The sequence below is a fragment of the Lutzomyia longipalpis genome, chromosome 2 (assembly GCF_024334085.1).
Source record: "Lutzomyia longipalpis isolate SR_M1_2022 chromosome 2, ASM2433408v1".
Lineage (NCBI taxonomy): Eukaryota > Metazoa > Arthropoda > Insecta > Diptera > Psychodidae > Lutzomyia > Lutzomyia longipalpis.
Window position 1 is genome coordinate 33,931,343 of NC_074708.1, and position 22,499 is coordinate 33,953,841.

Consider the following 22,499-nt stretch of genomic DNA (forward strand, 5'->3'; position numbering starts at 1 on the left):
AAAATTTTCACACATTTGCAAGCCATTTCAAAGCAGCTGTGGACGCAAAATGCTGGGAAAACACAGAGCAAAAAGAATAATGTGTTAAAATTTCAATTTCAATAACATGTGACAGAAATGGGAAAAACTTTTTTTTTTTTAAATTTAACAAAAAAAAAAGCTTTTGTTGTAGAAAAATTGATGATACTTCGTTTTTTGGATGCGAAAATTTTAGATTTAATTTTTACTTGACTCTTTAAGTATTCACAATTTCATAATAAATCATGATGATAACAAGTGTTAAATGAACTATCAATTTAGTTTCTGATTTGTGGATATGTTTCCTATTAATAATGTATAATGTATTATGTGTGCCTACAAATGATTAATAAATTCACCAGGTAAGCTTTTTTGTTTAAAATAATCAATATGAGTCGTTATAATAGGCTGTGTAATTGAAAATCACAAAATTATTTAAAAATATTTGAGTGATTTAATAAAAGGTAGATAAAATATCGAAAAATAACTTTTTTAAAAATTAATTATTATAAAAGATTGATACCTATCCTAAAATTTAGAGGAGACTGGTGCTAAAAAGTCACACAAAAGAGAAGAAAAAGCTCAAAATTTCATATTTTTCGACGAGATTGTGCAATGTTATTAGAGAAAAGGTTATTGGATGGAAAATTTCCTACAAGAATTTCCTTTTTTTCTATTTCATTTCTTTTATTTAGCTGCGATTTTTTCTTCAAAGGAGCAATATAAATTTTTGAGCTTTCCCTTAACCATATCTAATAATGTCTTACTTTTTTGCCACTGTTTTCACTCTTCTTACTTCAAAGCAAAAATACGACATAAAGACATTTTGAAAGGAAGTTTCGAAAGATTTAAGCTTCGAAAAAAATGTTCAATTTGAAAAGTTTTTACATTTCACACTTTTTATTTTCCTTATGTTGTGTAAGACGATTGGAAAGCTTCGAAAGCTCAGATTTTTTCCTCTAAAGTGTGAGAACCAAATTTCTTGCTTTTTGCAAGTGAATGAAGCGAATAAAGATTTAAACATGATGTGAGGGAGGAACGATATAAAAAAAAACAAGCGGCAGGACATAGAACATCAATCCTAGTTTGACATAAAATCTCACACTTGGTTCCCAATAATGTTGTATGGTGTTCCTTGGTGTGGAGAAGAACGTCTTGGGAAGAGATCAAGGCTGATGACGTGGTGTATGCGTGATAAATGACTATAAATTGGGAAATATATCACTGGGACACTTTCACCATCAATTTCCCTCTCGGTCCCTTGCACGGATGTAAAAATTTACACAAAGATTTTTCTCATCCTATACCATCTAATAAATGGTGATGCATTAGAAGACATTTTGGGTAAGAAGGCGTACAAAAATCTCCAAAAGACAGAAATTAATGTTTTTGTCATGTTAGAGATTTTCCCTTTATTTTGTGGGCTTTGTACACATAATATGAAAAAGTTTCCTAGGAAATTGTTAGTAATCAATTCCAATTAATCTGTCAATTTGTCTACCGTTTTCTCATGAATATTCTCCATAACATAAAGCTTTCAGTACAACTACATAGGTATGTTTTTGTTTGATATTTTCAAACTTTTTGCTTGTGAGGCTAATGCACGATACTGTTTCTGATCGCTTTTATACTCATATCGATTCAAATTGGGATTTACTACAATCATTACTGAAAGATAATCTGCCAAAGATAAAAGTTTTTCCTGATTTTTCTCATTTTCTCACTAAATTGACCAACCTTTTCTTGTTTGAATACATATTCTGAAAATCAGGGGTTGTGTGAAAGTCACTTCTATTTACCTTCTGAAGCTTACAAACGACGTTATACCGAAACAATATATGTACATATTGTACATAGATAATATAGGTATGTATACTTTGTGCATGTGTGTTACGATTAAATCAAGCTAAATGGGAGTTAAATCTTACGGGATAGCTGGCTTATCCTCATGAAAATACTTCAACCGAGAAATCTCAATACATTTAACCTCCAAGAGATTTTGTTGGGCAATGTGTGGGTGGCAGCAATGTCGCAATTTCTCACGCGCAAACTTCAGAATGACTGTGCTGTGATGGAAAAGATGGTTGAAGGAGATTTTGCGGAATGTGCTGGAATGATGGAAACCACTGATACATAATTCAGAGCATTTAAGTCCTTAGCAGTGTATGCGGTTACCACCAGTGAGCACTATTCTGAATTTTAATTGCATAACATTTGTCCTGGATGTTTCCCAGTTTACTATCCCCGCTTCTGCTCTATCTATGTGGGTACTGTTTCATGAACAATTTGTAACGAGACGAGCTTTTGCATTTGAAGGTTACGGACATGACATTTTTGAAACTACATATACTGCATAAGTAATAGTTTTTACGTCAGAAGAATTCATTCAATATCCACAATAGTTAACCATATGGTTTTACTGTAGATTATTCGGAACATTAAAATAATATTAATCATAATAAACCCTCCTCACATTCCAGAATCAAAAATTCTTTAGGTTCTTGACCTCGACCCATTGAAGAGGGAAATTAATGATGTTGGCTGGGATAAAAGGGGGAGAGTATACCTCATAATTTAGATGTTCTTTTCATTAAGTCAATTTATGGAAATGATTTATAAAAAATAGGAGGAGAAAAAAAGTACATTAGGTCCCTGCTAAAGGACCAAATTGTCCTTTTGTAAATTGTTGCGTTTTGTGGCCATACTGGCTAGAAAATTAATTCATTTTGTCTCTAGTGGAAAAGATTAATGTGCTTTAAATTAATGAAAAATGCCCTTAAAATTAATTTAAAAAATATCTAAGATATATAGGTAATCGTTTAGCAAACAGAGCCATACAAATCTTCTCAAACAATCTTCCATAAATAATATGAAAATAGTTGTACAGCATCCCTAATTACTCAGAATTTAGTCTAATTTAGAATATATATTAATTTAGAATTTCTCTAAAGCACCCTCTTCAGTAGAACTATTTTAATGAAGAATTCATAGCTATTCAGGAACTACCTGTAAATTAATATAGTAGATATAATTATTTTTGGCGCATAAAGCTGATAATTCGATTAAATTATATACTTGCTCTGAATATTTATATACATTGCGCTTATACGCAGAACAATGCCAGGATTTTCTGGTAGAATTTGTGCAAATGATAGACGTGTCTGGAATTCACCTTGTTGTTTTTACATAGAGTATACATATCAGTATCCATCGTGGAATGGAACTATGGTGTGTGGGTGGAGAAATTTCTGTCATCAAAATACTCAATGGAATGATAAATTTTCCTTTGACGCTGAAAAAGCGAAGAATTCCTTCCATTTGTTAAGCTTGGGTGTCCTAGAGTTCATGAGATGCGGTATTCCCATTCAAGGATACGATTATCTTCACCTCCTCGTGCTCCATAAAACTTGTGCTACAGCAGGACATCAAGGGAGGGAAGGTGGTTCAAGGGGTGAAGGAAAATTGTCTCTGAGCACCAGTGAAAGGGAAAATGGATTCCCATTTTATGTCGCACTCTGTCACTATCAATTGGCATTTTCCGTTCATAGGATGCTCACTCAGGAGGGAAATCAACAACGGAACCATTACTTTTATACAGAGGATGTGTGTTGGTGTCGCAAATATCCTGCGGATTTCATCTTTGCCAACCAAAGGGGCCCATATAAAATGGACTGAATGGCACGATAGAGTTATCTTTTCTACATACATGATGGGCACCATCACACCCTATCTTCCCTGAGGGATGGTGATTTTCACTCCTCTTCTATATTGATACAGATTCCTTAGCTACATCTCTATATATGTATGTGAGTATATATGTAGGTTTACTCCTTTTTTACTCCTTTCATCCCATAAACACGTTGATTGTCTCTATATTGCGTTATTTGTTTGCCTCTCACGCATCACATTAATCGCTATGCTATCTGGCAAAATGCTAACGTAGACACGTGGATTTATTGAACACTTTGATAAGCACTTGGGCAGCAGGAGACTAAATTACTCCTGCGGCACTAGTACTTAGAAAAGAATTCATAAAAGACTTTGAAGAAAATTCCCGTTCATATGTGGTGTGGTTAATGAAGGACGCTATGTGTTGCTGTCTCTGGGGCATATTTGATGAACCCTAAAATACATAATATAAGCATTTTATGGTAACCACAATAGGATAAAAATGCTTCCCAGAAGAACAAAAGCAATCCTCGTTGGGTTATATCAATCGAGCTGATGAAATCAGTGTCTGTAGTTGTCCGTTAATGCAATATGTGGCACATTTGAGCACAACAAGAACCTAAAAGGAAATATTAATTAAATCAATAAAGAGTAAATTGAGGAAATAGACATTGTAAGTTATTCAAAGTTGTACAATGGACAGTACAGTAACATTTACATAATATATTGTTGAGCACACAATCACAATGAGGGAGATCCGTAAACAAGAGGGAATTGAGAGCGACATAATCCATTTTTCTTTTTAAATTAAGTGAAGAAAATGTGGGCATTCTGTTGCCTCCTTCACACATTTTATACTTATATGCCCAACTGGAACCTCCATCTCTCCTCGTATACCCATGCGCTCATCATTCACACTTAAGAATCTCAGGGTATTTTGATCATCACAGTGGCAAAGAGCGACAAGAGGCTGTGATCTCATCTTGGGAAAGTACAAAAAGGTCGTGGAATTGATGCTTAAAAAGAATTTAAATTGTATTATAAATTAATTGTGGCAACTCCCTATTAAATAATCATACAATTTAACAAAATCTTTCATACTAAATATCCTCGGGTATTGTTACTTTATGCCTTTATACAATATTACAAACAATTTCAATTTATTTATTGCAATTTGTACCATAAAGATGCAATGAATGCTATATACAATACATATATGTATGTATGTACCTCATTTTAAAGTACTATGACTTTCATCTTTCTTCTGTATATCCTGTCCTATCTCCCGAGAATATTTTCGCTCGACTTGTTTGCTATTTCTTTCATCTATCCAATGCAAACATATATATGTAGGAAAATTTTTATGTATGGTTATATAAATAGCAGAATACGAATGAAGACCTCCTAAGGAATAATTGCTCTCAAAGTGCTCTCAATACACAAGAACATAAAAGGTTAATTAAGTCAATTCAAATTTATTAAATTTCATCCACCACATCACACTTTACTCGCGGGTTCGTGTAGCTTATGAAATCAACGATCAATTATTGAATTTACTCAATTAAAAAATTAATAGCCAGATTTCCTTCTTATACTGAAAATCCCATTCAATTAAAATTTTTATCTTCTCAGCTGATGCGCCCTTTTTCCCCCCTCACTTCTCAACACATTTATGTCGGCGCAATAAAAATAATTGCAAATTTTAGTATCATTTAACGTGAAAGGAAGGACTAAGAGTTCCTTCGAGTGATTTTTTTTCTCGTTTTAGCCATTAAATCGTCTTGTGGATGGGAAAATGTCAAGAAAAGGATAAACAGTATACAGAGGAGCATTGACCAAATTACATATAGCTGGTGTGACTGTGAATTGTGAGGTGGGATAATGTGGAAGTTATCAGTGCTGGGGTATAATGTGTGGTATAATATTTTCCCCAGCACAATCCGCTTTCATATAATGTACATATAAAAGTGCTCCCACATTAAAGCATATGGTACACAAATACTCGTACAGTGAAATGCAAACTAAATGAATTTGACCTCTAGACCTTTTTAAAATGATTATACTCCCATTCTGTGACTCGTTGATCGTAGCCACACCATATATAATGTTATAATGTTATTTTCGTCTCAGATTATGCTTAAAATTACTCAATTTTTTCCTTCATTAATATATTATTGCTCTGTTCTCATGGCATGGAGTGAAATTGCACGATCATTCACAAAATGATAAAATTATGATCAAGTTTAAATTTCATGAATTGTATAATTTTAAATTCTCTGTGGTACCAAATCAGTAAAGTTTCATTTTAGATTTTTTTTATTTCCAACTTACCATACGCATATACTTACATTCTCTGATAAGTTATTTCTTCTGCAACTTGCTTGATGTATATTAATGTTTTTTTTTTCTCAAAAGAACTCTTTATATTTCTTCTGCATTAACACAGCACAACGGATTTTTTAAAAAAATACTTTTAACATTCTTAAATTATTGTCCCTAACTTTGAAGGATTTATTGGTGACAAAAAATCTCTTCACAGGACACACTCACCATTTGATCACACAATCTTCTTTTAGGGAGAGGAACTGCTGCAACGAACGATCTTCAGTGACTGACGTTGATATACAAGTAACTGCCTAATTTCATCTCAATTGGGCTTTTAAAGCACATAACACTATACACAGATGATCTCTTCTTTCATTCACATCCATATATTGTACATAATGTCCCACATATTCCAGTGGACAACCTATATGCTGCATATGTATAATACATAGCAATTTTCACACACTTTTTCCATAACGCACACCAACTTCTTTCATCTCTTTTACTTATGTGGTAATAAAGTAAATGCAATTATTGTGATTAATATCCAACTATTCTTCACATAAATACGTGATCTCACTTCATCCAACGGGGTGGTTAAACGTTGACATTCATGCACAAAAGAGAAGGAATGAGATGATTCTTTTTGTTTAGGAAGAAGAACGCATTCCTCTGAGTTGATTCTATCCACGGCTATTCAAAGTGAATTACTCTACCCTAAGTGACATATAGCTACTACATAGCCCGTATAATATGTTTCGTATCGCAAGTATAAACTCCTACAGTATATAGCATCATTTAACCCATAGAAAATATAAGACGGGGACATACAGTTTGAGTAATTTAGTTAAGGCACAATTTTCAAAAAATACACCTCATTAAATAAAAGCCAAAGAATAGGCGGGAATATTAGGGAAGACTGGGGCTAAGAGAGATTAATTTCTATCGATTCATTCTCCGATAGATAGGGCTAAGAGGTCTGGAGAAAGAGGTGAAAGAGAAACTAGAAATTAATTTACTAAAAATCTCTCTATTCTATCCCAGCTTTAGTTAAGACTCAGATTTAAGCCCTCCTCACTTATATTTTGATTCACTATTCTACATATTTTCCCTTCAACATAGCAAGAAGATTCAACCTTTTGAATGATTTTCTTTACCATGGAAAAGTTTTAGGATTACCTATCTTACTAATTTTATCTTCTCGGATAAATTTGCAAGTTTATTCATCATAAGAATCTAGAAATGCCATCCGAGTAGATTAAGCTCTCAACTATATAAGAACAATAGAATACTTTTATCTCACCCAGAGACGACAGGACAACTCTCTAGTACAGTCAACACAAGCTAAGAATAGGGTTTAAGCGGATAAAGTGTTCAGACATTTTCATTATCTCTAAATTTAATTGTAACATGCCCCAGAGTTAAGTCGTATTCAATGTTAACTATTACCTTTTTTGCCATTCATTGTCATACAATAATGCCTTTTTGAAACATAATAAATTTTTGTTTAATATACTTTGCAAAGACTTATGCTTTCCATGCTTTCTTTCAATTTTATTTCTGTTTGATGTTTCCTTTTACTATTAATAAAATATAAAATGAAGAGTGAATTTGTGATGGTACATAGAAGTTCACAAGTACCAACATTATTTTGCTTAATTTGAATTGCTCTTTTCAGCACATTTCCCTCTATATGCAGTGGAAAATTCTATGTAAATACGGAAGGGGGTTGTTTTATTTCATACACACAGTCTATTCAAATATAGAGAGCTGAAGTATCGTGTGGGAAGGAGAAAGATCCCGGGGAGTATGTAGACGTATGTGGGATCTCTTTGGTTTTTGCAACGAGCTAAAGATGAATATTCTCTATTTGCACAAGTAAAATTTATTCCATTCTGACAAATCATATTAAATTTAAGCACACCTTTTTCGTTCGCTGGTTCCTATACCCTCGGGCACTTGAAAAGCTCTCGTGCTCATATACATATTTATTAACATTCACCGTTAATAACGCACTTTCATGGTTGCTTTTACGAAATGAGAAATAAAATGTGGTTGGGTGGTCCAACCCCTCATGGTGATGTACCTCCAAAGCGCACATGAATGTACCGCCGTGATGTAATTTGGGATAATGATAAAGGCGCCAAAGTATAACTTTTAATCTTCTTTAATTATTTTCTCATCCCCAATAATTTCCATCGGCTTTCATTTTCATCGTGGAGTTTTTTTTCCACCAGTGTGAAGATGAAAATTTTAAAAGTAAATGAATAATGCATTAGGAAATTTATGATTTTATCGATTGTTTCCCTCCGCAGCTTATATTCTTCTACTTGTGTGGAATTCCTAAAGTCTATTTTTTGTATCTCGATAAATTCCAATTTGCCCAAATTGTTTCATAAATATTTGCTAAAGGAAATTTTTTTAGGTTGAAAATTGTAGGTTTGTTTGCTCTTTTTTGATAGGGGGTGGAAATGTCTCTATATAGAGTTTCTCCTTTCCCTCCATAATATTTTCACTTTTATATCACTCTAAATTCTTCATGCATAAAAATCATGCTTCTGAGCTGTAACATGACAGTGAAATATTTTAGAAATTATAGTACAACATTATAAAGTCAATCATAACGCGTCCAGTTATTAGAGTTGGTATACCACAACGCGGATGGGTCAGTTTATGCGTTGTAATTTAATTTGTGAGTAGTATTAGTAGGCAAAGTCGATTTTTTTTGTAAAATTTAGCAATTTGACAGATTAAAATGCTTATATCTTAAGTTCTATTAGACCTACAGAAATTTCTTGACTAGTTCTAGAAAGGTATTGAAATAAGCTATAATCTGACATATATTTCGAAACATTTCAAGGTCACCTCCAGAACACAAAATGGCGGATTTTTGTTCAACAAAAACAGTTTTTTGCACTTTTCGTCCTGAAGGAATGGTCCTACAGGTTTCTGATGTTCTAGAAAGTTGTAGAGTTTTGCAAAACCTTTAATTTGATACGAAATTGAGCAAAATCGGACAATCCGTTCAAGAGATATGGCTCTTAGAACTTTTCAAATTTAAGAATTTTTCAAATGGCTATATCTTCTAAACGGTAACATAGAATTTCTTCATTTTCGGACTGATGAAAGATATTGAGTCAGGCTACAACATATCAAAATTTAAAGGAAAACGATAACAGATGTTGGGAGATATAGCCCCTTAAAGTTAGGCAATTTTTGTTTTTGATTTTAGCGCCTCTTGCGGATGTTTTTGAAACTTGAAATGTTCTAAACAGTTGTAGGGCTTCTCAATACCTTTCATTTGATACCAAGATGGTCAAAATCGGTCAAGCCGTTCTCGAGATATATCGAAAAAACACTTTTTGCTTTAGGCCGCCATATTTGCTAAACCGCTTGATCGATTTTGAAGTATGAATTGTTGATGAAAACGTCTCACTGAGCTCTACAACATACTAAAATTTCAGACCTCTAGCTATAAGGGAAGTGGTTGACGGTATTCCAAAATGGCGGACGGCGGCCATCTTGGATTTTGAAAATGCAAAAATATGAAAATTTACACCCACATTTCTATAGAAAACTTTAAACCGGAAGTCTCTATCTATTACCGTTCTCGAGCTATAAGGCAAAATGGGGACCAACGGCAGGCCGGCAGGCCGGCCGGCAGGCCGGCCGGCCGGATCAAAAATTTTCCACCACCATTTTCGTAATGTGGGATGTCTAAAACGTGCTCATACCAAGTTTGAGCCCGATCTGAGGTGGTCGGTTTTTCCGACGATTACAATACTTGGTATGCCACGATTGTGGTATACCAACTAATTCATATAGAACATTAATATTTAAAATAGGTAAAATGGGTATGTTTTTGCAAGGTTTTACCTTCCAGACAAAAATAAAAGAAAACAATTTTCAAGGGAGATGCTACATGATTTTTTTATTCTTCCTTTCATTTCTGTATTGCTCATTTTCTGAGGTTTTTTTATCGTAAGAAATTTAAAAAAAAAGGTCACCCTAATGAATTTTTCTACACGGTTAAAAGATTTTGTTGAATACTTTACATTATAAACCTTTGCGTTTCGATAGGGGAAACAAGGGTTTTTCTTCAATTCCAAATTCTATACATTATTGAGTGGAAGGAGAGGTGTAGGTACCTTTGCTATGTATGTATATTATGTACATATATAGCCTACAATACAATATGCAGCATGGGGTGAAGGAAACAGAGACAAACCATTAGGGTTTCTTATCAGTCTTACCTTAATTTCATTCTCTACCACAAAAATTGAGTTATACAATAAAGCGTAGGTATATAACATATAATATTTGGGCATTCTGAGGGGATTTCGTTCTCATATAGCCCGCAGCATTTCTTTTCCAACTAAGAAAATTGGCATTGTGAAAATGGAAATATGCATATTTTATTAATACTTTCCTTCCTTTCTGTGTTTTTTGTATTACCTAAATTTTTTCTCTAACGGAATATTTTACTACATTATATGGTAGTTTTGCAAAAAGTGCAGTGGAGTGTGTAAAAAATTATGTCATAGATTACATAATTCAGAATACGTAGGTAAAAAATTGATTACCTCAATTAAATTCTCTGTATAAATATTTCTAACGTTCACTTTGTTTTAATAATTTATATCTCATTTTAATAAATTATGATGGAAAGACGAAGATAATTTATATAGTCAAATTAGCTATATATATAGGAACGGTGTTCTGCCGTTTTTCCTTTTAAAATTTAATATGTTTACTTGCTCAATAAAATGTGTGGCTGGAAGAAAAAAAAAGACGGGTGTTTTGGCAGAATTTCTTTCGAGGCGATTTCTTTTCGACTGATTGAAATATGGATAAAATGCCGAACAAGATGAGAGGTTGAGTGTGGGATGAAGTTCACGTTATAATTCAAATTTGGGAGGAATCAGATAGATTTATGGGAAAATGCTTGAGGACAATAATTTCCATATTAATAACGAAAATCCATCACATATAAAATTTCCATAAAATTTTCTCATCCTGCCTCAATTCATCCTCATATTTATACATAATATTTATGCAACACATACGCCATGAAAAACATTTTTTTACATTTAGCAAATTTTATATTCTATCTTTCCATGAAAATATTGCATAATACATTATGATATGTAACTTATATATATACCTACATATTTTTCTTCATAAAAAATGTCTATGATATTTTTACTGCTTTGTGCAGTCAGGAGGTTCATGATTTCATAATAATGCAATGATGGAGAGTGATTTGATGGACATTAAATGATAAACATTTTAGTCTACAAGGGGATGCTATAAGTAGTAAAATAATAAATGCGAATAGAGAGGGTGGAATTTTCTTTTAATACACTACTATGCTTCCTATAAATCAATCTGCAACTGTGTTTTGTAACTGAAACTACAACTGAATTGACAATTCCGGGTTAACACTCAATAAATAGCTTTGGGTTATATAAAATTAGTTTATGTGGTGTATTCGATTTGTTTCGCTTTACTGTTTCTCATATATCTTTCCCATATATAGGGGAACGTGGCCCAATTGCGACCCCCTAAATTCTGTTTCAGAAGGATTGAAAAAAGTCATATTAAAATGAATTAAATCTTCCCAAGTTTGGTACCATTGGAAAGGTCATTTAATAGGCTAACTTTGTTCTATAGATGCAAACATTCTATCTCTTACCTGTTCTGAGTAATAATGGAATTAAAAAAAGTTGCTAAAATTGCACTTTTTCACCACGGTGTTCTAATTGCGACCCCCCGAGTGTTCTAAATGCGACCCCCTTTTTTTGCCGTAATTTGTGGGTTTATCACTAGTAGATCACATTTATCACTACTATAAATAGGGAAACTGCCATGAATTACCCGGAAAAGCCGGAAAATCAAGAATTTATTTTCATTCTTCCCCACATTTGTTTTGACATTTCGCCCTTGAGGTGACTACACACACTTTCACACACACCGACAATTGCGCACTCACTGACGTAATTCCCAGAAAATCCACGAAAATTCTTCTGAGGAATGCGTAAATTACACTAACTGCACTCCCCTTTGGCTGTAGGAACATTTGCACTGTGAAAAAACTTTCAAGAAACGTGAAAAAATATTGATTTTCCCGAAATCAAAACACAGCGCGGTCTGTGTGAGAGAGACACTTCCACACCACTACACGCATGCGCGGCTGCTTTACCGTGGTGAGTGGTGGAAATAGACGGTCCGAATTGAAACATTTTGGGGGTCGCAATTAGACCATTCTGCATGTATTACATTTTCACTTAATTACTTAAAATACCTAAAATCTTTCAAAAAATTGTAAATCAAGTAATAAACTAGACCCTCTAAGCTACAGAAACGCGGCATAATATGAGACATAATAGTGGGAAAAAAACTCATATCAACTTGGTTTCTAAAATCAGAAAATGTCGGCCAAGTGCTGAAAATGAATTTTGATTTTTTATTAGTCCTGTTGTGTACCAAATTAATTTATTTTAGGCGCTAACATTATCTTACTATAATATCTTCATAATGTAGTGAAACTAATTTTATAATATTTCGTCATTTACGAGAAAAAGGGGCGGTCGCAATTGGGCGGCGGTCCGATTTGGGCCACGTTCCCCTACAATCACAATTTCCCCAATTCAAATTTCCGTTTCCCATGACTTCATCCATTGCATGCGGTGGAGTATAGCTCCCAAAATACTGCTAAGGGTGTGTAAATGATTTGGGAAGGAAATAGTGCTATCACACAACTTGAGCATTATTATTCATAAAAGTACCTCTCAGGGATGCTTCGATAGAAATTCCAGGATGTATTTGACGATTCTGTGAAACCTCCTTCGTCATTATGTATGCAAGGCACTAAATCTTCACATTAATCTCCTTTGCTACTGTGAGCTTAAGGTGAATGGTACAATATCAAAAGTACACGAAATTTTCCACGTGTTTTCCTAAAGTCAGAGTACCAAATAGTATTTTAGTATTTTCCATAAAATGCAATTTATACTAACTTACAAATTCATATTCTTTTTAGCATACATTTTAAAGTTAATAACATTAGAAGTTTATTTCTGGGATATAATATTCAGAGACAGTTTCATGTGTTGTCCTTGTGAATTATTTAAATTTTTTTTCTTATTTCCATCCTTAACTTACAACCCGGAAATACACTCCATAATATAGTGTATATATGTAGGTGTTTTTGTTATGTTTTTTATTCATTCCATTTACATTTTTATCTCGTTATTTTTCAACCCTCTATCAACTTCTGTTTTACATTGTAATTGCGTTCTGTAGAAATTGTAATTTTTGGGTGATGAAAATTTAAATTAAAAAAATTAATTGATTGGAAAGTCTCACATTAGCATAGAAAGGGCATTACATTCCCTCCATGCTTTTAAATGCAATTTGATATTTTCTCTCATTTCCTCAATTTGCATTTTGGATTTCATTTATATGCATATATTTCACTTTAATTAATCTCCTTTGCGCGCGACAAAACGTGTGTCGCACCCCATCGAACACTAACAAATCATTGTTATAATTTTGGATTCTCCTTTCACACACATATTTCATAAACAAAATATTGCCGCAATGAGTTAAAGGAGAACTAACTTTTTGATTTTTTTTTAAATGCACACACAGTCATGCTTTTTGTTTTAAAATTGAGGGTGATAGTTGCCAAGTTGAAGAAGATATTTGTCAGAGAAGGATTTTCTTCTGAATCGACTACACCATTCAAGGATTGCAGAAGTGCCAAACAGAGAGATTTATAACTCTAAGCTACATGTATAAATATTTTCCGTTTGAAAAAAAAAACTCAACACTGCATTTTCCTTTTCACTGAGTCGCCAGATAAAGACGAAAGTTCGTGAAAATATTGAATTATTTTCTACAAAGTCATTCTGCCTCTGGCACAACACCGGAAAATCCCTCTGAGACTGTAAGAAGAGGTCCTTCGAAAAGAAAGTTAGGATAGTGTGAAAAGTTATACACATCCCTGTGTGCTACGTGATGGAGTTGTTCCCCTTTTGGTTGACATTGAAAATAGATTGAGTTGAAAATGTTGTGGGATTTAAACGTTGCGAAGCTTTGTTTCACCCTCTATTGGTTTTGCTGTTCAAATGGTATTTCACATGTCTCTCTCTCCCCCCATGGGGCTCCGTCGACGCCCTCACTTTTGTCATTACATTAAACCACTTTCTTGGGGATTTTCATCACAAGTGAATTTCATTGATTACACCCCCACAGTCCATGCCGTGGGTTAAGATGCGAGAAAGAAATCCATTCCGGGATCCTTCGTGACGTCGTTCGTTGGGAGAAAAGGTCTCTGTAGTGGCGGGGAGATGGGGCTTCTTTTTTTTATCAGCAGCAGTATAGTAAGTGGCTTTCGAGCACTTTCGAGTGAAGAATAAAGAAAAGCGAGAGAGGGTCTCGTGTGAAAAGATATGCTTTTCCGAGAGCACCGGCGGGGGAGCATAAGCAATTGGATTGGGGTCGTTGATGTGGCGGTTCTGCCGCTCATTTTATCAGTGGGGGTTTGGGTGAATAAACAGTAATGAGAGGATGTGCGAGAGGAAATGTGGAGGGATTCCGATTTGAAATGTATTCCGAGGGCACTGAAATCCGAGAGTAATCGACGAAAAAAAGAACTTCTCACTCAAGGATATTCCCAAAGGATATGTGTATTAAGATAATCCGGGACAAGTGAATTAATTGAGCATTATATTTTATTTATTGCCTTCTGTTGAGAGTATCTCTTTATACTAAAATATTCTATTATTTTTTATAGTAATATAATATGCATTCATTATTTTGTATAGTTATGGGGAAAAAATTGCAAGAAGCGCAGACTAAATATTTAAATAGGTAGTCATCCTTACATAACATCCACCCATCCTTGAAAATTTAAAAAGATTTTGTCGTTTTCATGTGCAAAACAAAATCTCATCTCCGTCTTGGTCCATATAAGAAAATGAATATCATTATGACTCCATAATCCTGCTACTTTCCTCAGCTATTTTCACCTCCTACTATCTATTAAAGTTTTGTATATAATGAGACTAAATTCAGCATGCGAGAATTATGTAAAATGATCATGAAACTCTTTACTGAGAAAATGTTCAAAATATGTCATCTTAATAGAGCTCTAACTTAACCCTTTAACGTCCAACATGAAACATAAAAACATTGAAACATGCGCTCTTTTATCGCGATTTTTATTCTATGAATTTTTTTAGAGGACTTTTCTCACTCAGAACGTCTTCTTTGACCCCTTATGCGTGAATTTGATGCATTTGTAACATGGAAAAACAATTACATTCATAAATAATTGAAAAAATAAAATGTTTCACGTTTGGGTCAGCGTATGACCCAAAAAACCTTAAAGGGTTAAACAAAATGTGAGATTTATTATAAGTTTTAGTTAATAGATTTTACGACATAACATGTCATCTGCCCGTGGGCCACTTGTGAAATTATATTTTGTGGTTTTTGTATACAAACTGCTCAATAATCCACATTGTAACTCAATTAAAATTGCATTTGTATAGTTTTTGGCAGCATTCAGGCTTTATGGATCTAGTAAATTTATTATAATAGCCAAAAACTAAAATTAAACCTTGAAGTGTAAATCCCCAAAAGTTAATTAGATTTATTTGTCAATTATCGATGCGGATGGCTATTAGTTGTGATTTAATTTAATACCTATGTTATATACCGAATTAACAATATACGCATAATACAATAATTATTTATCCCAACCCCAGGTTATCCACAAAATAGTGAGGAAAATGATAAATACAAAAATAATACGACAATATGTTTATTAATGGTTAGTCAACAATTTTGCACGTCAGTGTTAGACCTAAAATACAAAATAATACGTATACGGTGATAATTTATCATTCTCAGATCAATATCGTCGTCATACTTACCAATTTGACACCCTTTGTTATTAATTAATGTGACTCAGCTTTTCGTGCTTTAGGTTTAGGTTCAAAATCAATTTTCTAACATTTGTGCTTTTTTTTACAAAATTTATAGAAACTTTGGAATACCTTTGCCATAGAAAAAAAATGACAAAAGCTTTTTTTCTTTTAGGCATAAAGATATTCAATCAGTATAATCATTAATTCGAAGACCGTAAATTTGATTAATTACCTGCTCGTTAATTAAAAGTGTTCCTTTTGTACGCGAAAAGGTAATAAGCATATTGTTATAGAAAATACACCGAAAATGTTGTGGAAAATATGCAAGAAAATTGAAAAGAATTGAATATCATTTTGCGGTGTTTTGTCGTTTTAATTTTCCTTTGATGCCTAATTCTATTCATTTTCGCTAAGATATTCTACATAGAACCACATAAAACACATAGCAGTACATAATATGTAAACGTAAAATTGCTTTTTGATTATAATCTAAATGCGGTAACTTATTATTGTATTTTTTTAGGGAAAAATAATTGTTTGAAGAACAAAGGAAAACAAGTTAGAATAATCTAGATAAAAAAATGGTCTAAATAAATACCTATATAGAAAAAAGCTACGGAGAAAAATCAGGGTCGCGTATTTCATCCCTTGAATGCAGAATACTTTTTAGGAGTTGGTTTTTTTAATGAGAGCTCACTATCTCTTACCGTTTGATCTCTAGAGTACATGATACAAACAAAGACATCAAGAAAACGTTGAAAGTAAATTTTACTAAAAAAAATATCATAATCTCCTTTAAAGGATCTATATAATTGATTAAAAAAACTTTTAAAAAATCAAGTGTTACGTTCTCATAATTTTTTGAATAAAAAAATTAATTAAGGAAGATTTATGTAGGTATTTTAAATAAATTCTGAATCTAAGGATTGAGGACGTTATTTGACTTTACACTGGTCCAGATTTGCAAAATAATATATCAAAATTCAAAGACACAAAATTGCCCATCTTGTAACCCTTATAACAATGTAAGATGACAATATCATTAATAGCTAGAGACAGTATAATAAATAAATTCTCGGGGTGAATATTTCCCAAATTTATGGGTTGGGCGAGCATGGCTATATGTAGGTATATAGTCACTTCATTATTATGCATTTTAATTTGAGAATTCATTGGCTGCGAATATGGAAATTGGAACCCTTCGCATCATCTCATAATAAAAAAAATTCAGCATCAGGGTGCGGGAAAAAAAATCCTGTCCTTTTGGATTTCGGGGGGGTGAATAATGTGGCAAGTGGCTTGAGAATTTTTTTTTGTTAGGGTGCTAAAGGCAGAGGGTAGAATTATTGGCGTCCCTTTTCGTCTCATGACTTTTTTTTGCTTACTGAGGGGTTTCTCATGTACCACGAAAAAGAAACGAGGATTTTATAATGAAGATTTTGAAAAGTTAATAAATCTCTAGTTTTGGCACTTTTTCTTGTCTTGTGTGTCCTTTGCGAAAATTTAAACGTGAGAAGAAGAAAAGAAATCTCATGTGTAGTGGCTGTGTGGTTGTTCTGGATGACGTTTCGCTTCCTTTAAGATGATGCACTCTGAATATCAACAAGACAAGGGCGCATGAGTGGACAGAGTGCTAAGAATGGGGGAAGCAGGAGAAAGCGTGGTTCATGTAATAAAAGGAGAAAAGAAGGTTGGGTGGATGGGCCACATGAGAGGATGTGTATTACTTCTTGCAACTGAGTTTTGCGCACATTTAAATCGACGCGTCCAGGACCCAGTGGGATGGGAAGTGCGTCGGGTCGGGATGCATCCGTCACATCCAGTCGCGACTTTCATACAAATTCCACACTCAGTTGTTCACCGCACATCGACACCACCGTCAGTTAATAGACTAACGCTGAAGTGAATAGATCGTTATTGCTGGGTGATACGAAAATTCAATTCTCGCACGTCGTCTCTATCGGTTTCCAATTTTATGCAATTCAACTATTTGTGATAGTTTGCTTTGGGATATTTCTTTTTTTGTTTGTAACAGAAGGTATCCCACAAACTAATCCAATAAAATACACATTAAAATTAAAAAAAAAAAAATTTAATAAGAAAAGGAAAATTTGAATAAATCAAATTCGTCGAGTTTTGAAAATTCTTTGAGTGATTCTCGCATCATCTCCCATCAATCCCGAGAGCGCATGATATTTCTGTCAAGTGCAATTAATAAAAATTAAAAGAAATTTCATATAAAAAGCATCACAAGAGAATCGTTTAATGAGCTAAATATATAACCATTTTGATGTCTTAATACCAAACCAATGAAATATTAAAGTGATATACAAAAATACATCAACAATTTGAGTTTTACTTTCGTCGAGAAAATTCTTAGTGCGTGTCATTGGAATTTCAGAGACTTCTAACTATATATATTCTTCTGCATTGGATATAAACCTACATATTATTAACATTGCATACAGTTGCATATGGAAGTGTATTTCGAGCACTTGCCAAGATCAATTTCATGGTGTGCATCACCAGTTGTTTCTCTCCATAGCAACTAATTTAAGGTAAGGCCCAGCAGATACTACACATTTCCAAAAAAAACCTGATCCACTTCAATCGCTAATTTTAGTCGTACGTTACCTATATGTTACCTACATGTGCATTACAAAAATGCAATACTTCAATTTACTGCAATATTGTGTGTAGAGAAATTGAATTGTTTTCTAACAATACAACAAATTTTTCATTTTATTACAAACTGAAGTGTTTATAAATGAGAAAAACTTTTATACGCTATGATTTCATTGTGATAAACTTTTTCAATTTCAGTGTTTTAAATCAGAGTTAATGCCTTGCTAATTTCTCAATTAATTTTTAATCCGTTATTAAAATGCTGCGAATCTCAGGATTTTCAATTCCTTTTCGCCTATATGTATAGTATTTTAAACCCAACATTGGTTTATTACCACACATCTGTTACCAGAAATGCCTTTTAGACTGTTTTGCCTAAAATGTAGAAAAGAAAAAAATTGGATTTTATTCTTCAGCTTTTGCTCCCCTAAAAGTTGTCCATCAGAGCGCGTGAATTCAATTTTCTCTTCTCCTGAAAAATTCACAGAAATAAATTATTGGGACATGGCGTACATTTTTCATTTCACTACAAGAATATAATTACCAAAATTACACCAATGGAAATTTTTTTTAACCTTTCTCACCTTGTTGTACCTTTGTGACGTTCCTTAACATTAAAAGATCAATTAAAGTTAGTTGAAGGTATTCATAAAGATTATATCGTTTATTGACTTAAATAATTCAGTCCAAAATAGTACGATTAAATACATAATTCATAAATTTTTGCATTGAATCTCATACATATTTCATAAAGTATTCATCCACCTTCCCCTCATAAACAACCACAAGATTTTTTTGACAATGGTTTGATGTGTTGGACACTGTTTTATATCTTTTTGATTGATTGGTTTTTATTATTATTGCAGTCAATATGTACTTTTATCAGAATTTCTATGCAAAGACAAACAACATGTATATTTTTTTCAAAATATGATTGATTTTTATTAGCATGCCGTTTTAAAAATTATAACGGCCCGAAGAAGAATAAAAAATATAATTAATGAAAAAAGTCTGCGTAATAAACTACGAAGAATTTTAATTTCTATGGGATTCTCTATGTTGAGTTCTAGAGCACCTACCAGTAATATAAAGTTAAATATTTAAATGTTATTAAGGTCATTTACATACAGGTACATTGACAACATTTTATATTTTATAAAAGCTGTGTGGTAAATAATTTTCAAGATAGGGGAATTAATCAAAATTGATTCTATTCACCTGCTATCAATTCATTCGTTAAGTATGAATGGGTATAATGATATAACATCATAAATATATGGGGGGTGGTGTTTCCAATATATATTTTTCACCTTCTTGTAGTCCACCACCTTGTACGCAATATGTATAGAAATAACAATGCTGATGTTGTCATTTTTGAGTACAAAAATATGGTGGGTTCATGAGAGAAAATTCCAATTTGGTAGGTACAAGTGAATAAATTGGGGAAAAAAATGAACCATATGGTGAACTCTCAGAAGGGTTTTCGGGGAATTTATCTGAGAGTATTGTGGGAAAAGACACAAAAACAATGAGAGACAATCGATAAAGAAATTCAATTCGTTTTTCCTATTTTTAGTGTGAATGGAAAGTAAGGAGGGGGTGATTGTAATGATTTCGATACGAACACTCTTTTTTCCCCTTTTGGAGAGACATTTTTTCCCTCCATGGGGGTTGCGTTAAGAGAATTAATTAAAATAACATCGAAGACAGAAAATATACATACATACTTCTGTGTCGTTCCGGCTGTGACACTCAACAAAATCTGCGCGTTTTCTCCGACCATTTCTTAATAAAGGATTCAAGATCATTGGAGAAATATTTAATTTATATTATGAAATTGTCCCAGATAGGCGAAAGTAGATCAATAAATACTTGAAAAGGAATTCTCCACTTTCGATTTCTTCACCGTTGAAATCCATGTATTGTCTGCAAGACAATTAAGTGCTCTTGAATGGAGAAATTCCTATCCTTACTCCATACTAAATTACAATAAATTCCAATCCTTGCTTTATTCACATAATTCAATCTCACTCACTTGTTTTCCTATCTACCGTTTTATATTATATTCATACCTATTTAATTCTTCAGCAAAATTACTTTTGGAGTATTCTCTTTTGATGATTTTTCAAAGAATTTTTAAAAATTCATTTGTTAAACATAAAAGAATTTTAATTGTTCATAGTAATTTAGCAAAAAGTTGTCAAATTTTAATACCTTGCTTATAGTAAATTAATAGAGAGAAAGATAGGCATCTACACATACTTAATTAATTTTTAAGCAGAAATTTCATTTTCATCTTAATAGAAATTTCTAGTTAAAAGAAAATTAAAATCAATGAACAAAAGTTTTGTGAAACAAAATTAAAATTAAGTTTAAATTATTTATACAATTTTCCGAGATGAAAAGTTTCTACACATATAGATTATAGAACTTATGGAAGCATCAGCTCTTTGCTATTTACTCCCACGTTCTGTTTGTGACATAATCGTTGCAGTGAAAGCTTTTTAATTAAATTTCTCAGACAAAAGCTTATATTCCAATATTCCAGATTTTCAAAACTCACAAAGAAACTTTTTGCTTATTTTTCTTTGAAAAACTTTTAATTCAATTGAAAACAAATATGGAGAATCAATTATTTTACATTGCGATCGATTTGAAATTGAAAAAGAATTTCGTATTTTTTTATAAAATAAAATCGACATAATAGGCCGGAAATAGTGTAGCTAGCTAAAGTCAGTAAAAAGCTTTGTGACATTTTAAGTAGGCTAAAAATCACTTGACTTAAAAATGAGACTCCCTTCAAAGAAAGTGTAGCTTTGAAGCTTCAGAGCTTTTCCACAAAGCTTTGTTACTATGTACCCATCTCAACACATTTAAGGTTACTTTTATCCCAAATCTTTCAACACAATATAAAAGAAATATAACTCAATCAGTGGATGAATGCGTGAAAATGGGAGTGAGATAAGTTTTCGCATATCACGACAGCTATCACACATACAATAAATGATTTCTCACTTCAATATATCCATCATGGTCCGTCATGGTTGCAATATTAGAGGTTGGATAAGGAATGATAGCAAAAATTCTGGGCAATTGTGTCTACTTTGCTGTGAGTTTTTTTCTTCTCTCAAACAGTATGAAGAATCAAACAGGAGGGGTGTAATAAATCAAAGTCACATTTGGCCATGCGATTATTGGAAATGGACCATCAATAATAAGAAATGATGGGCGGGCAAATCGTACTTTTGGGGGATATTATACCTTGAGGTTTATTTATTCTACATGCTATACCCGTATCTGGAGATTTACTCTGATCCTCCCCCAGTGGAAAATGATGAGGGTGATCCCATAAAAAGGCCAGTCATTCGATCGATTCATATACTGATGATTTCTTTTTATTATGCACAATTTTGTGAGATTTCACGTTAAGTTGGCTTTTTGTGTCTTATTTTTCTTCTTAATGAAGGATAGTCAGTCAATTGCGACGAAATAAAGTGAAACTCTCACTCTTATGCGGTATCATCAGTTTATACCAGGGTTTATACAAAATTTAAATTTCTTATAGTCAGTGTGATGAAATTTATGAAGAGGAAGTCTATTGATTTTTGGAGATAAACACTGTTGAACTCACAGTGTGGTGTCTAGCATACTTATATAGTGGATGTAGTTTGAATTGATTATGAATCAACAATTCATGTTAAGTATTCTAGGCAAGTACTACTAAGTATACAGATCAATTTGAATTAATTAATTTGCCAACAGATAAAATTTATTAATTCTCATACCAATCATGGAGTAGAGTGGTAGAAAATTGACTCAAAATTAACTTTTAAATGCTTTTGATCAATTAATAATTTTTCAAATATAATTTTCTGATAAAATAACTCTTGTTTGAGTTTCTGGTTTAATGAAGATGGGGATGAA

The 22,499-nt window shown here is 32.8% G+C and overlaps 3 protein-coding genes across 4 annotated transcripts in view; 2 read left to right on the plus strand and 1 right to left on the minus strand.

Annotated features, from left to right (window-relative positions):
• LOC129790211 (serine/threonine-protein phosphatase PP2A 65 kDa regulatory subunit) overlaps positions 1–22,499 on the plus strand; it is a 620,353-nt gene that overhangs the window by 578,511 nt on the left and 19,343 nt on the right. The gene's annotated exons all lie outside the window — the stretch shown is intronic.
• The window catches only part of LOC129790342 (clavesin-2-like), an 891,203-nt gene that overhangs the window by 158,387 nt on the left and 710,317 nt on the right, over positions 1–22,499 (minus strand). The gene's annotated exons all lie outside the window — the stretch shown is intronic.
• Positions 1–22,499, plus strand: part of LOC129790167 (chondroitin sulfate synthase 2) — a 178,164-nt gene that overhangs the window by 136,322 nt on the left and 19,343 nt on the right. The gene's annotated exons all lie outside the window — the stretch shown is intronic.